The sequence below is a fragment of the Pan paniscus genome, chromosome 8, assembly GCF_029289425.2.
Source record: "Pan paniscus chromosome 8, NHGRI_mPanPan1-v2.0_pri, whole genome shotgun sequence".
Lineage (NCBI taxonomy): Eukaryota > Metazoa > Chordata > Mammalia > Primates > Hominidae > Pan > Pan paniscus.
This window is the reverse complement of record NC_073257.2, coordinates 55,410,531-55,426,889: the sequence shown is the minus strand read 5'-3', so window position 1 is coordinate 55,426,889 and position 16,359 is coordinate 55,410,531. Positions and strand designations below refer to the sequence as shown.

General features: G+C 37.6%; 1 long non-coding RNA gene across 1 annotated transcript; it reads right to left on the bottom strand.

Moving 5' to 3' along the window:
• Positions 1–4,765: 4,765 nt before the first annotated feature.
• On the bottom strand, positions 4,766–15,414 carry LOC130540527 (uncharacterized). Its single transcript, XR_008954513.1, has 4 exons — positions 14,982–15,414; positions 9,654–9,713; positions 8,958–9,198; positions 4,766–7,792 (listed from the first exon to the last, which is right to left on the bottom strand). It is a non-coding gene; the product is annotated as an uncharacterized LOC130540527 (long non-coding RNA).
• Between the last annotated feature and the right edge of the window lie 945 nt (positions 15,415–16,359).

Genomic DNA, 16,359 nt, shown 5'->3' with positions numbered 1-16,359 from the left:
AGTGGCCTGACCATTGCTGTCCATTTTGAACAGCCTTTCCAGATTCCAAATGGTGATTCTTCTTGCAACCAGGGGGATTACTTGGTGGTAGGTCTTGCTTGCTACCCTTTCTAATTACGTTTTCCACAGACTTCATTCAGAAAACAAAATGATAGTTTTTCTTTCCTGGGACATAAATGGATAAGAATTACGTACTCCTTCTTTTGCAATGTAAAGGAGTTGATGCAATTTTAATTTGTCTTTCCAGCTAGGAAATGGCCCTGATATCTATTCTCCACCCTTCGGACCCTGTGGAGGAAATGGTCATTTTTGTGGCAGTCATGCTTCATCGACTGTGTTCACCTCGGATAATCAAATGTTTGTTCAGTTTATTTCTGATTATAGTAAAGAAGGGCAAGGATTTAAGATCAAATATGAGGCAAAGAGTTAAGGTAAGTATTTTCACTGAGAATTATATCTACTTTTCCTGCAATTGCTTGGTCTTCTTTGATTAAGTAGATTTGAGAAAAAAACATATAAAGTTTTCTTTTCTGAACTAACAGTAATAGAATTAATAAGAATGCCTACTCTCAAGTACTTATTATGTTTGATACATTCAATATCTCATTGTGACTACTTTTCAAGTAAAGTACCATTATTTCGGTTTTAAAGATAAGTAAAACGAGGCTTGGACTTTTCCAAGGCCACATATCTAATTAGTGACCAAAGTGAAATTTTCCATGAGTATAAGATACACTATTCTTCTTGATCCCTGAAACTCCTTAGACCTTTCCATTATAAGATGTCTAATTGTAAGTTAAATCTAGTTATAGAAACATTATAAGAATTACATTTGCCTTATTTTGTAATAATGTGTATGCTGTTTTTAAAAGAACATATAATCTTTTGATTCTATTATTACTGATTTAATTATATATTACCTAAGATCTTTCCTTAATTCCTTGTACTTAATTGCACTTGATTATAATTGCATTTAATTCTACTGTAATGATTTGATTTTGGTGACATTTACTTTTTAGTAATGTTTAATTGAATAAATAAATTAAATAAATAAATAGGCATCACTTCCAAAAAACGGAGTAATGTCAGTAGAAAGTAATATAATAATAAATTTTTGCTTTGTCACACCAGAAGTTAGATAATATAGATTTCAAAATGATCCTATGACTTGTATCCCAGATTCCTAAATGTATTTATATATAAATAAATATCAATGAAATCATATGTTTTATTGCACATTGTATGAGATTTAAAGTCAACATCATTTCTTCATTTTGGTAAAAGAAATGAGTAAGAGTGTTTACCAACTGACACACAAAAATAATCGAATAGCTGGAGTAAGGTCCAAAACACCAGGGAAGGGGCTTTGGTCACTTCCCAGTGCACAGAGCTCTGGCACAAGGAGGGAGCTTTAATGCAGCTCTGTGGGCACCTGCACTCTGGCTTTCTAGGCTGGGACCTTCTCATCCCTCCCTCTCTCCATGTTGAGCTTTGCAACTGAGTCAGGAATGGTCAGGTTTTCACCTGGTACCAAAGCATTTTGAGAGTAGCAGTGTCTTGAGTCTAGTGAGTAGATGTCAGCCCACATGACAGAACTCTACTTTTCTATTTTTATTTATGATCGACTCAGTCTTTTTTTCTTTCTTGAGACAGGGTCTTGCTCTGTCACCCAGGCTGGAGTGCAGTGGCGTGATCTCAGTTTACGGCAACCTCCACCTCCCAGGTTCAAGTGATTCTCCTTACTCAACCTCCCTAGAAGCTGGGATTACAGGTATGTATCATCACGCCCAGCTAATTTTTGTATTTTTGGTAGAGATGGGATTTCACCATGTTGCCCAGGCTAGTTTTGAACTCCTGAGCTCAGGTGAGCCACCTGCTTTAGCCTCCCAAAGTGCTGGGATTACTGGAGTGAGCCACTGTGCCCAGCCAATAGACTCAGTCTTGATTTAAGTTTTTAAAGTCAACATTTAATGGTAATTCAGATACACTAAGAGATACACTAAGGGTATATTTGACACTGCACCTCTTCTATTTCTTTGTGGACTCACTGTTCATGCAAGTATGGCTATGGCCATTGCTTTCTCCCTGTCTTTCATGAAGCTTGTTATGACTGCCATTAACATCAGACTTAAACAAAAGTCTTTTGATTTCACAACCTATTTTTGGCAACCTGAAACAATAGCATCACTCTTATTTCTCTCTACTTACCAACTCAACCATGTTCCATAACTATAGCCAGGCTTCTACTTCCCATATCTATCTGGCTATCTTCCCACCATATCTACTTCCATGCCACTCCTATTTCTCAGCCTTTAACATAGGTCCTTCTGTGAACGTCTTTCGACATTGAAGGAAAGACATGAAGCAAGGGAGTTGGACGTCATCAAAGAGATTTGCAATTTGCAGTTTCAGAGATGGGGGAGTTGGAGGTATTGACAGAATTCAGGATGTGACTGTAAGTGGATGAGTGACAGTGGACATAAATGTTGCTAGAATTGAGCAGATCAAGTATCTGTGTGGCTAAGTGATTGGACAGGTTAATTTCATTGGCATTGGCATTGTAAGTACATTTATTCCTGTCTGGTTTGTTTGTTGAAAATGCCAAAGAATATTTATTGACAATAGAAAAGTATTTTTCGATAATACTTTTTTTTTTTAGAAAAGAAGTATTAAAAAGCTCCGTTATCATCTAGCAAAACATGGCTCATAAATTGTCTCATGCCATTGACCTTGTTTCTCAAATGCATCTAAATCCTGAAGAAATGTGATGAATGAATGCCCCCAGAGTTGTGCAAAGATATATCTTCTTAGTCTTTTAAGTATACCAAGATCATAGCTCTGCATCATTCTGCTGTACTGAACGCTCAGTGGGAAGCTGTAACTGCTAGCATACTTACATGCTTATCGAAGTGCTGGATATTTATTCGTGCTTCTGTGACGTTCTGCCCCATGCACAATGTGCCATAATCATTTGGTTGGCTTTAAGAAAGAATGAAATTTCCAATGAGAATAGATAGATGATCTGGCAAATTAAAAAGTGTCACACCTGGTAGCTGCCTCGATAGCAAATTGAGAATTCGTTTGCTGGAAAAGAAAATGAGGATCATAACAGATGAAAGGAAATTGAGACAAATTACAGAGAAGTTGACTTTAAAAGATGATTTTTGTCCATTGAATGCATCTCCTTCACCAGAGCATAGATTGATTTAACTGTGTTTGCTGACAGCCTGTGGGGGCAACATCTACATCCATAAAGCTGATTCTGCTGGGTATGTGACCTCCCCCAACCACCCTGATGATTATCCCCTGCACGCTGATTGCATTTGGATCTTAGCGGCTCCACCGGAAACACGCATACGGCTGCAATTTGAAGATCAATTTGATATTGAAATAACACCCAAGTATGTCACTTCCATTTTCATTTTTTTCCTACCCGAAGTTAGTATTTTTTAACTGTCATGTCTCAGAACAATTCATTTCTTTCAGTAGCACATACTGCAAGCAAATCTAGGGAAAAAGGGAAATGCTTAATAACTCAGGCATGAAAACACAGTCTGCCAGCAACTCTCCCATCAGCTGAGTAGGTTATGTACATGGATACTGTCCCTTGTGACCCTAGACACTTCCTGCAAGGGACGTTGAGGGTGGCTACTTGAGATTGATGTTTATCCATTCTTCCTCCCGCAGGAAATATGTCATGTTTCTGAGAGATGAATATTTATTTGCCCAGCCTCTTATTCAGTGTCACAAATGATAAAATGTCTGTTTAACAAATGGGAATTTGTGTGGTGTGTCACCAGGGGTCACTAGTGTCAGACCAGTACTAAAGCACTTACAGTATAATTTCTCAGTCTTTATTTAATAAGAGTTCTGAAAGTATTACAAAACAGAGAGTAAGTCTTACTATGTTGAAGAGAAAGTAAAAATATATAGATTGTAAAAAACCGTTTTCCTCTTTCCTTTAACAAAAGTGTGTATACATTTGCATGAATGCAGCTGTGGTGCAAAACTAAGATATAAGAGCTTTTGTTGCTATTTCTGACACTGGATTTAATCTACTCTTCCACTCATGGAGCATTAATTAGCTGATGTAAGTTCCTCAAGAAACGCTAGATACATGCTTGTCTACTCTTATGGACACAGAAAATTCCAGTTGGGACTCTCTGTTAGTCCCAATTACAGAGCTGTTAGAGAATTTATCTTTATCATGTGAAATGTACCAAATCATTGTGTGGAACAAAATACTTGTTTTTTTTTTGAAATTCATAGGGATTAATTTGAAAACAACATTTATATTTGTAAAACCAATACAGAATATGGAAGGGAAGTAAATATTCTTCAATGTAGAACATGTAAAACCTGTCTTTCTGAGCTGCTAATGAAAGAATGTATTATTAGGAAAAATATCATACAGCATTTTAATGTGACACGTGGCTTACGCTGAGTCTATCATAGTCTTTTATGCTAAGAAATGAGGATTTAATAATATCTTCAAAGAAAGTAAGTGAAGTTGTCATTATCAAAATAAGTCAAGGCAATTGACCATGTAAATTTAACATAATTTTGTTTCCACTTTAGCTGTCCTTCTAACTACCTCTAGTTGTGGGATGGAGTGGATTCAGATGCACCAATACTTTCCAAATTTTGTGGGACATCTTTGCCCAGCAGTCAGTGGTCGTCAGGAGAGGTTATGTATTTGAGATTTCGTTCTGACAACAGCCCCACTCATGTGGGATTCAAGGCCAAGTATTCTATAGGTAATATATATTTTTTAACTTTTATTTTAGGTTCAGGGTTTCATGTGCAGGTTTGTTATATAGGTAAACTCGTGACATGGGGGTCATTATAAAGATTATTTCATCACCCAGGTACTAAGCCTAGTATCTAATAGCTATTTTTTCTGCCCCTCTCCCTTCTCCCACCCTCCACCCTATCAAATGAAAAAAAATTCCATGCTCATAGATAGGAAGAATCAGTATTATTAAAGTGGTCATACTGCTTCCCCAAATTTACATATTCAATGCTATTCCTATCAAACTACCATGACATTCTTCACAGTACTAGAAAAAACTATTTTAAAACTCATATGGACCCCAGAAAGAACCCAAATAACCAAGGCAATCCTAAACTAAAAGAACAAAGCTGGAGGCATCACAATACCTGACTTGAAACTATACTACAGGGGTACAGTAACCAAAACAGCATGGTACTGGTACAAAAATAGACACATAGACCAATAAAATGGAATAGAGAGCTTAGAAATAGGGCCTCACACTTACAGGCATCTGATCTTCAACAAAGCTGACAAAAGCAAGCAATGGGGAAAAGACTCCCTATCCAATAAATGATGCTGGGAGAACTGGCTAGCAATATGTGGAAGATTGAAACTGGACCCCTTCCTTATACCATATACAAAAATCAATTCAAGATAGATTGAAGACTTAACTGTAAAACACAAAACTATAAAAACCCTGGAAAACATTTTTTATTAAATAAAAGAGTTATTACAGGATGAATATGTTAAAACTTTTTTTAAAACCATGACTTTTTAAAAAGAAGTCATTCTATCTGCATAATTTTAAAAATATTTTAATGCTATAAATAAGTAAGGAGTGTAAATGTTTAAAACCATAGTCATCAACTTTAATTTCTCTTTTAATTTTTATTTTAAAATGTAATCTTAGTAAACTTGAATATTTTATATTTTTTCTAACTTATTTGTGAAGAAATATGTGTAGTTAAATCAAACTCCTGTTTCTTCTGCTTACTATGAAATTCAGTAGTTCTCTCTTATCCATGGTTTCATGTTCCATGGTTTCAACGCCCTTGGTAAACAGAGGCCCAAAAAATAGGTGAGTACAGTACACCAAGATATTTTGAGAGACCACATTTACATAACTTTTCTTACAGTATACTGTTATGATTGTTCTATTTTATTATTAATCTCTTACTATGTTTAATTGTTAAAGTAAGCTTTATCATAGGTACATATATGTAGAAAAAAATTGTCTATATGTCTATATAGGGTTTGGTACTATCCAAGGTTTTAGGCACTCACTGGGGGGACTTGGAATGTATCCGCCAAGGAAAAGGAAGAACTACAGTATGTTTATTACTTTAAGTAATACAACTATTTAAGAACCAGATAACTATATTTAGAACAATGTCTTTGAATTCCTCATCATATATAAAATGATTAAGCTTTTTTTTTTCTCTGAGTCTCTAGTGCCAAATCAGTCACTGGATAAAAAGCAAGTATGTCTCTTCAGGATTTTGATTTCCTTACTTAAAAATTGAGCAGTAACTTTGCTTGTTGAAGATTCACTATAGTATGGTCACAATAGCACACAATTTAGTATCTAATAGGTCTAGACACAAACCAAACAAATATTTAATATAGCAAAAGTTCAGAAAGGCTAGTTGTAACAGTATTTAACTACACCATAGATCATGTTATATCCCGGGTCAAGCTGCATATAATTCAATTAGCTACCACATCCAGCTAATAAGACATAATTGAATAGTAATTTTCAAGGCCCTGAGATATCAGCTACAGTAGTGAACAGTTTAGTTGATAGTAAAACTAGATATAGCAGGTGTCCCCCCTTCCAGGTGAGCTTGGGTTCAGTCTTTAGAATCAACACAAGGTTCTAGGCAGGTCAGATGAGTCTACCAGTTTGTTCTTGAGATGAAACTTGCTTGCAACTGATAGCTCTTACATAGTGTCCCAAAAGAATTAATGTGACATTACAGAATGTGCCATTTGGTCGTCATCTTGTTTCCCATTATTGGATTGGACTTGTGGTATCACTTCTGTTTACATCAACCCTAGAATTCAAATAATGAGGAAAGCACTAAGCATTTTCAGAATTTTAAAAACTTCAATTCATAGTCACTTGGCACCTAAAAGTTTTCACATGTGCTGGTGAAATGAAAAAAATACAATTTGTAATAGAATCCTTTCTTTCTTTTCTTTCTTTCTTTCTTTTTTTTTTCAGCTCAGTGTGGGGGAAGAGTAACAGGGCAAAGTGGTGTTGTTGAAAGCATTGGCCATCTAATGCTTCCATATAGAGACAACTTATTCTGTGATTGGCATCTCCAGGGGCTCTCCAGACACTACCTGACCATCTCTTTTGAAGATTTTAACCTTCAGAATTCCTCTGGCTGTGAAAAAGACTTTGTGGAGACCTGGGACTATCATACTTCTGGTTAGTGAAATATATCTGCTCTCTTTGGGGTGTTTATTTTCGCATGTACTTATTCAGCCTCTGAAGTTTCTTCACTTCCAAGAAAGGCAAAGCATGTCTATACTCTGCAAAGAAGTGCAGATTAATGGGCTTTGGGCAGTACCAGCGATTCTCTACCTCAATTCTACCATTAACAATGGATGTCCAGAGCCCAGGTGTCATATAGCCTACCCTGGAGGCCACCTGGGGAGAGCAATGGTAGTGGGAAGGCAACCTGTTGCTGCTGAGACATCCCATTGCCACATGCCGTTATTTGAGGGGTGTTCTATAGCTTGAGGCAGACAGAGGGTCATGCATGTCTCCTGGCAGTAGCATAAGGCAGATATTTGTCACTCTGTTGTCTCAGACCACTTTTTCAACCAAAAAACTGGCCTTCCTCATTATCCTGAGATATCCTTCCCCTAACTGGTTGCATTTTTTTCACTTCTTCATATATTTGAACATGTTAATTTTCATTCATGTTTTCCTGTTTTCCTGAGAGAGATTAACATTTCTTCATGGGCAAGGTCTTGTTTTTTATTATTTTCTTTGTACACGCAGGACACCTTGAATAGAGGTTAAAAGAAATCAATCACCTGGACATATATATTTAATTATTTGTCTCTCACAGGAAACATCTTGGGAAGATACTGTGCAAACACCATTCCTGACAGCATAGACACTTCTAGCAATACTGCCATGGTCAGGTTTGTCATAGATGGCTCTCTGACTGCCTCAGGATTCAGACTGCGATTTGAATCCAGCATAGACGGTGATTTCATTGATTCATTCAAAACAACATTGAGCACCTGCATTGGACAGACACTATGCTAGGCACTGGTGTTACAATAGTTTGAAAAACAAAACAAAACATGACCCCTATCTTCTTGGACCTTAATCAAAAAGTCACACTGATAAACAAAAAGTTACAGCTGTGATCAATGCTATAAGGGAAAATAACTAGTATCACGAGAGATATAATAAGAGGATGAGAGTTATACTGCAATGCCTGCCTTAAGAAAGTCCTGTAGTTACTCAGAATTTGCCTTACTGCAAATCCAACAAACTCAGATGAAATAAAGATCTTGTTTGGAAAAACTGGATACCTACATTAACCTTCTGATTTTCCTGATTTTTTTTTTTTTGTAAAGATGGGGTCTTGCCTTGGCCTCCCAAAGTGTTGGGGATACAGGCGTGAGCCACCACTCCTGGCTGATTTCTCTGATTCTTTTTTTTTTTTGAGATGGAATCTCACTCTGTCACCCAGGCTGGAGTGCAATGGAGCGATGTTGGCTCACTGCAACCTCCGCCTCCTGGGTTCAAGCAATTCTCCTGCCTCAGCTTCCTGAGTAGCTGGTATTACAGGTGCCCAACACCACGCCCGGCTAATTTTTGTATTTTTAGTAGAGTCAGGGTTTTACCATGTTGGTCAGGCTGGTCTTGAACTCCTGACCTTGTGATCTGCCCACCCTGGGCTCCCAAAGTGCTGGGATTACAGGCGTGAACCACCGCACCCGACCTGATTTTCCTGATTCTTAAGTTCATTATATTCATTGGTCTCTCATATTTCTTGGGCCATGATGATAATTAAATTGCTGTCTGTGGACTATCATCCATGGAAGCCAGGGTTAAATATTAATAGAGATAGGAAATGAATGTATATGTTCACTGAAATCCTCACGCACATAAATACGGAGAATAATTTTGTCTAGAAGGATAATTTTTAAATACCTGAATTTTGAGAGCTTTCCTGATGGAAGGAGACATTTTGATTTGATTGGAAGTTTTCTTGGCTTTCTTCCCCCACATCAGAGTGTGGTGGGGATCTTCAGGGCTCTGCTGGAACATCTACTTCTCCCAACTACCCGAACCTAAATCCTCATGGCCGGATCTACGAGTGGAGAATCACCGCCCCAGAAGGAAGGCAGATCACCCTAACGTTTAGCAACCTGAGGCTGGCCACGCATCCGTCCTGCAACAGTGAGCATGTGATAGTAAGCGTTCCCTGTGGCCTGAGATGTTATATTCCATCATTTAAGGAGTTTACTGACCCATAAATCATAGTCAGAAAACTAGGTCAGGAAAATTGCCATCTATGCAACTATAACTCAGACAAATTCTAAGTATTGTTGAGAGAACAAAACACAGTAAACTGTCAAAATAAATGTAAACGTTGTTTTAAGAGACTATCAGCTATCACTCTGTGCATCAGGGTCATAGATAGAATAAATATTAAGAGTGAATGATAATGACAAATGGCAAAGCTGGGGAGGCTGTGGGAAGCTAAGCCTACAGCAGCACATAGATGAATGGGAGCAGAGTCACACCACAAGTCACCACTGAAAGTTCTGAGCAGATGGGTTGTCCTGCATAATGACTGCTCTCTCCAGGGGTGCAGAGGGACTCCTGGTGGGAGAGCACTACTACCTGACCTCCACGTCGCCAAACTCCAGTGGTTTCAGATGTGCCCTCAGCACTCTCAGCTTCCTGCAGTGAAAGAAAGCAAATGAGATCCCTGAGTGTGAATAACAAATAGATTGTTAACTGTGTAGTGCTACACATACATATGTGTGTGTAGATAGGTAGATTGGATTAATATTAGTACATTTCTCCACCCAACTTGCCCCTTCTGCAGTATATGCTATCTCAGTAAATAATTCCAAACTTCTGGTGGCTAAGGTCAAAAATCTTGATGTCTGTTTTGGAATACTTCCTCTCACACCCTATATGGCATCTACAAGCAAGTCCCGTTGGGTGTCTCTTTAAAAATATCCATAAAAAGAAGAGTTCATGTCCTTTGTAGGGACATGGATGAAACTGGAAACCATCATTCTCAGCAAACTATCGCAAGGACAAAAAACCAAACACCGCATGTTCTCACTCATAGGTGGGAATTGAACAATGAGAACACTTGGACACAGGAAGGGGAACATCACACTTCGGGGACTGTTGTGGGGTGGAGGGAGGGGGGAGGGATAGCATTAGGAGATATACCTAATGCTAAATGACGAGTTAATGGGTGCAGCACACCAACATGGCACATGTATACATATGTAACAAACCTGCACATTGTGCACATGTACCCTAAAACTTAGAGTATAATAATAATAAAATTAAAAAATCCACAATCAAACTACTTATTATATCTACTACTACCACCCCCACTGTTCACTTAGATTATTTTAGTGAGTTCCACCTGGTCCCACTGCCTCCATTCTCAACTCCCTACATTCTCAACACAGCAGCATGTGATGGTTTTAAGCCTCAATCAGATCATGTTGCTCCCTTTGAAAATCCTCTAATGGCTTCTCATCTCACTCAGAGGAAAATCCCAAATTGCACCTGTGGCCCACCTGGCCAACATAATCTGGTGCCCCTCCCTCTTCTACCTATCTGCCTTATCTCAAACTCCCCTATTCTCTGCTCGCTGGGGTCCAGCCACCTGGCCTCCGTTCCGTTCCTTGAATGTGCTGAGATGCTCCCTGTCCAGCTGTTGCCTTCATCTGGAATGCCCCTGCTCAGATGGCAGCCTGCTCCACACCCTCACTTCATTCAGGTCTCTGCTTGAATGCCTTTTAATCCATACGGTGTAAGTACCTTATATTAGAGACCCCACCCTGGCCTGCCACTTCTCTGCCATGTTTTTTTACAGCACTTTACACCTGCTGCCACACATCATTTTGATTTGTTTATCAGTTTATTGTCTGCTTCCCCCACTAGAATGTAAGCTCCCTGAGGTCAAGCCATAGTTTCATTCACTGCTGGGGACTCACTGAATCCCCAATGCCTGTATATAATAGAGATAAATAATTGTTGAATGAATGGATAGTAGAGGTACTATCATTATCCCTTTAATAAGAAGCCACTTCTGTTTTCAGTTTAATTGTCTTCTGTTGGGTAGTCAATTTCAAAAATATGAAATATATTTGTATCTTATGACCACTTTGTATCGCCCTAAAATGATCTCCTTCAACCTTCAGATTTTATTTCCAAGTTCTAATATCTGAAGGACTGAACTGTTGTCTTTCAGATCTTGAAAATAAGAAACCAAATGTGTTTTCTTTTATTTGAGAGACAGGAAATTTTGGACTAAGGTTGTTTATTATAAAGAAACTTTGTTTCCTATTATTGATTGAATATATATAAACAGAGATGAAGTAGAAAAAATACTAACCACTCCCACTATATCATATTTTGATGCATTTTCTCATCTCTTCTTGGCAAAGCATATTTTATGTACTTGTAATTATGTGATATAAATCCACTTGAATTCTAATTTTAGTCTATTTTTCTGGTTATAAATATAATGGATGCTTATTGAGCAATATTTGGAGAGTTCAGAAAATAAAAAATATAAAGATATTTTTAATTCTACTCATCTATTACTAAAATTTTGATGTATATGCGAACAGTTGTTTTTTACCTTTGAAATTATTTTCATAGTTTGAATCATACTGAATATAATGATTATTAGGAATTTTATAAGCAGAGTATTCACATGTCCTTCAGGAAAGAGAATATGAACAGTCATAGTTTTAGAACTCAAATAAAGATAAAAGTTATAGCCACAACCACAAATTCCAAAGCAGATCTTAGTTGTCATCTCCCTATCCCTTAATTATCAACTTATAACTCTTGCAGCTACTGCCGGTGGGTTTTATGTCATTATTTCTATATAATATTCCTATTCTACTACTCCTTGCTTTTTTTGGACATTATCTATCCACATCCTACTCTGGAAGATGAGAATTAGCCCTCTGCCACCACAAATGCACATGGGGTATGCACAGTTTATATACTTTCCCAAATGTCTCCCAAAATACATATGTCACAGCTTTTGCTTAAATTGTCATTTAGTTGACATTACCATGATTACGTAAACACCATTCACAACTGAGCCAAGTAGTGTACTATGGTAACATTTGCTTTTGTTTTCCCAAGGAATAATAATAATTGTGTCCTTTTTACATTTTCTTGGGTTTTAAGCACTGATCACTAATTCTTCCACACCCTTTCCACCCTGGGTGTGCATCTTCACCTTCTGTAGTAAAACATATCAGTTCCATTTCTTTTCCTCAGTAATATCCTTCCTTGAGCCTTTGTCCACAGCTGCAAGCCTGATGCTAGCTGCCATTTCAGAATTTCCCTTTGCCAGCAGATTTGCAAGTTCTTTCATTCTGCTCTTGGGCTAGAAAGCTGGCTTTGTGATGCTATGCACGTTCCTTTCTTGGTTAATTTCCTCTTTTGGTGAGGCATACCCTCTTGTAGCTCCCCAAGGAAATGGGCAAGGACAATACATTTTTAAAGAAATGATATACCTGAAATTATCTTTATTTTACCATCGTTCTTTGAAAAATATATATTTAAATATTTTACATGTTTACTATATTAATATATACATGAATATATTAATAGTAATTTTGAAGTTTTGTGTTGCTTATTTGGGGTCAGTTTTCTTCATGTTCCTATCTCCCGTTTACTCATATTGGTCTCTGCCTTTTACATTAGTCAATTCCCTAAATGTCTGCTGATCCTTGGCTGTTCATTCATATTTAAGAATGAATTACCAAAAGGATGACTGGCATCTCTGTATGCATGAGGGTGCCCTGACTCTTTAAATAAGGAAACCTACAAATCTACACATGTCATATCCACAGGACTTTTCTCTTGGGGAGGTTAAAACTCCAGCAAGGAATCACTTTCGGAATTAATTTTTTTTCTGACTCTTTAGTATAATGTCCACATTCCTTTTTCTGAAATATATTTTTTTATGTTCAATATTTATTTTGGTTCCTCTTTACTCTGCTCCAAACAAGGGTATGTGGGTCGGCCTTTGCTGCCACTCTACTTGATTGAGAACTTGCCAAAAAGAGGAAGAAGACGAAAGAGGCAGAAGAAGGAGAAGGAGGATGAGAAGGAGGAGGAGAAGGGGGAGGAGAAGAAGAGGGAGAAGGAGAGGGAGAAAGAGACAGAGGGAGAAGGGAAGGAGAAAAAAGAAGAAGGAGAAAAGAGGAAAAGGATAAGAAGAAGAAGGAGAAAGAGAAGAAGGAGGAGATTGAGAAGGAGAGGGAGAAAGAGAAAAGAAGAAGGAGAAGAAAGAAAAAAAAGAGAAAAGAAGAAAGAAGATCTGCCGGTGCAGAGGCAGCATTAACTTTCATTGCACTGCTTCGTGGCTAATGCCTTATCCAGCTGGTCTGAGCCTAAAATTTCTCCAAACCCACTTGCCTATCTGACTCTCTGTACAGACAGAGAAAATGAAAAGCTATGCCACCCGGTGTGTCCTACGATATGACCTGTATCTGATTTTGTCCCTGTTCATAGCAAATGTTATAGCCTGTCCTAAATCTCACGTGCCTACTTCCCATCCATTTGTATTCTGAGAGTTGTAGTTTCTGAGTACAAAAGGGATTAGAGGACAATGATGGGAATTGCATTCTGGTTGCTTCTAACAGCAGAAGTCCATGTGATAAATGGATGACTATAACATGTTCAGTCATTGTGATTCTACGCCAAAGGCAGACTCAGAGGCAGGATAACAGCCATTGATCATGGTTTCCAACATGTCCCATTAACCTTACAGTTGGTTCTAATCCCTTTTGATTTTGGCAATGTGATGCCCATTCCTGTTTTCAGCATTATAGAAATATTTGTCCTCATCTATTTCTTTATACACTACTTCATGGTTTGGAATCAGAGGGATTGTCTGAATCCCAGTTCTATTATTAGTAATTATTTGAACTTCAGCAAATTACATCATCATTCTGAATTCTGGTATCTTAATCTGGAAAACAGGGATACTGTTATCTGCTTGGGAGGGTGTTGTGCTGATTGGATAAGACAGACTGAGTAGATGATGAGCAAGACTGGCATTTTTGTCTGCTCGGTAAATGATAGCAAACTCTTCTTCTGGTCGCGTGAGCTGGAAGACACTTTAGACCAGAAGTCCCCAGAGAGCTAAATTTAATTAATTATAGTAAATTTTAAAAACTGACATGTTTTGTTGTGGAGTGCATTCTCCTACTGCGTAACTTTTAGTGCCATAGTCTGAGTCATTATTTCTAATCTTGAGTCATTCAAATCCTTTTAAACACTGGAACATCAATCACTCAATCAATGAATTATTGTTTAGTTATTTCATCTAAATTTTTTTTATTTTGTACAGCATTGGAACAATTTGCCAATTATTGTAACTATGTGAATGACTACAGTTATTATTTAATATTTTGGAGTCAATAATAATCCATTCTTAAAAATTCAAATGAGAAAATTGAAGCTTTGAATCCATAACTAATGAGGAAAGAACTATTAGGTTTAATTGCATATGGAGATTGATTTTTCAAATTACTTTTCAAGGTATTTAAAAATATCTGCTTGCTGGGCATGGTGGCTTACACCTGTAATCCCAGCACTTTGGGAGGCCGAGGCAGGTGGATCACCTGAGGTCAGGAGTTCGAGACCAGCCTGACCAACATGGTGAAACCCCGTCTCTACTAAAAATACAAAATTAGCTGGGCACAGCAGTGCATGCCTGTAATCCCAGCTACTTGGGAGGGTGAGGCAGGAGAATCGCTTGAACCTGGGAGGCAGAAGTTGCAGTGAGCTGAGCTGAGATCATGCCATTGTACTCCAGCCAGGGCAACAAGAGCAAAACCGCATCTCAATAAATAAATAAATAAATAAATAAATAAATAAATAAATAAATATTAAAATAAAAATATCTGCTTTATTATATACATCAAATCATCAGAAACTAACCTTTAAGCTTCCTTTACAAATAACAAAAGTCCTGATGCATTGTTAAGAAAAACTGCCTACCAGTGAGCTCTGCACAACATATTGTAAGCATTATGGCTTATCTCCTTTACATTGGGAGCTCAGTTTCCAGTTCCAAAGTGTATAGCAGCTTTTAATCTGTCACCACATGGCAGGAAGGGATTACTGCAATACTTTCATTCTAGTGAAATCACCCTGAGGTCACAAAATGTGTTCAGGGTAACATAGTGGCTTGTGGCACTGGGATAGAAACCTGCATTGTTAGGTCATTCATTTTAGGGGAGGGTTCCCATAGAAGGAAGTGGGTCTGGGCTAGGAATATCACCTCCTAGGAAATATGCAGTAAGATGGATTGTGTGTCTAAAGGTTAAACTCTTTTTCCAACAGGTATTCAATAGCATTAGAAGTAACTTACCCCAGCTAGAGAAACTGTGTAGCAGTGTGAATGTAAGCAGTGAGATTAAATCTTCAGGAAACACAATGAAAGTCATTTTTTTCACGGATGGATCTAGGCCATATTGAGGCTTCACTGCTTCTTATACCTCCAGTGAAGATGCAGATAATATAGGATATTGTAAATGTACTTCATTTTAATCAGGTGCACTGCAGATGCCCCCCAGCTACTGCCAATGTCAGCAGAGCCATCCATTTTCCCTTTAGTGATCAAAGTTCACTTGGAATATTTGACATAAGACAAACACATATAAGCAGATCAAAAACTTACTGCAGACAGAAAAAAGCTTTCTAATTTCAGGAAGAAACTGCTGTGGTAAACTTTTAATGCCATTAGATGAGCTTCTTGCACAGTTTCAGTCGTGTTACCCAAAGGATTGGTGACCTGTTCCGTAGTCCTTGGTCAATTATTTGGTGCTGAAAGAAACCATCTACCTCCTAGAAGGTAACTTAGTCTCGGAGAGTAATTAATTTTGCTTGGGACAGAACAGGCTTTACTGTTTCTGGTCATCTATTCACACACATATTTCCAGTGAAAATAAATGGGAGGTTTGATTTGATATAGAATATTCCAAAATTAAGCAAGATATGGCCTCTAATTGTAAATATCCTCCTATTTCCTGGATTGGTGCTATTATCTAAGGGTTTTAAAATTTAGAAGTGGGAGTGAATATTAAAAAAAAAACACTAAGTTATTTCATTGGTACAAGAAGCATCTGTTCCTTTATTAAAAGGGGGCAAATTCATTGGTAGGTCAATGTCCTATTATCTGTTTGATTTAAATTAAATTATTAGATCAAGTGGAGAATTGCTATCAAGCCATTAGGACCTGCCACCATTATATTTGGGTATTCCTTTAAATTAAATATTAATGAGCAGTAGGCTTCAATATTTGGACATATTGATA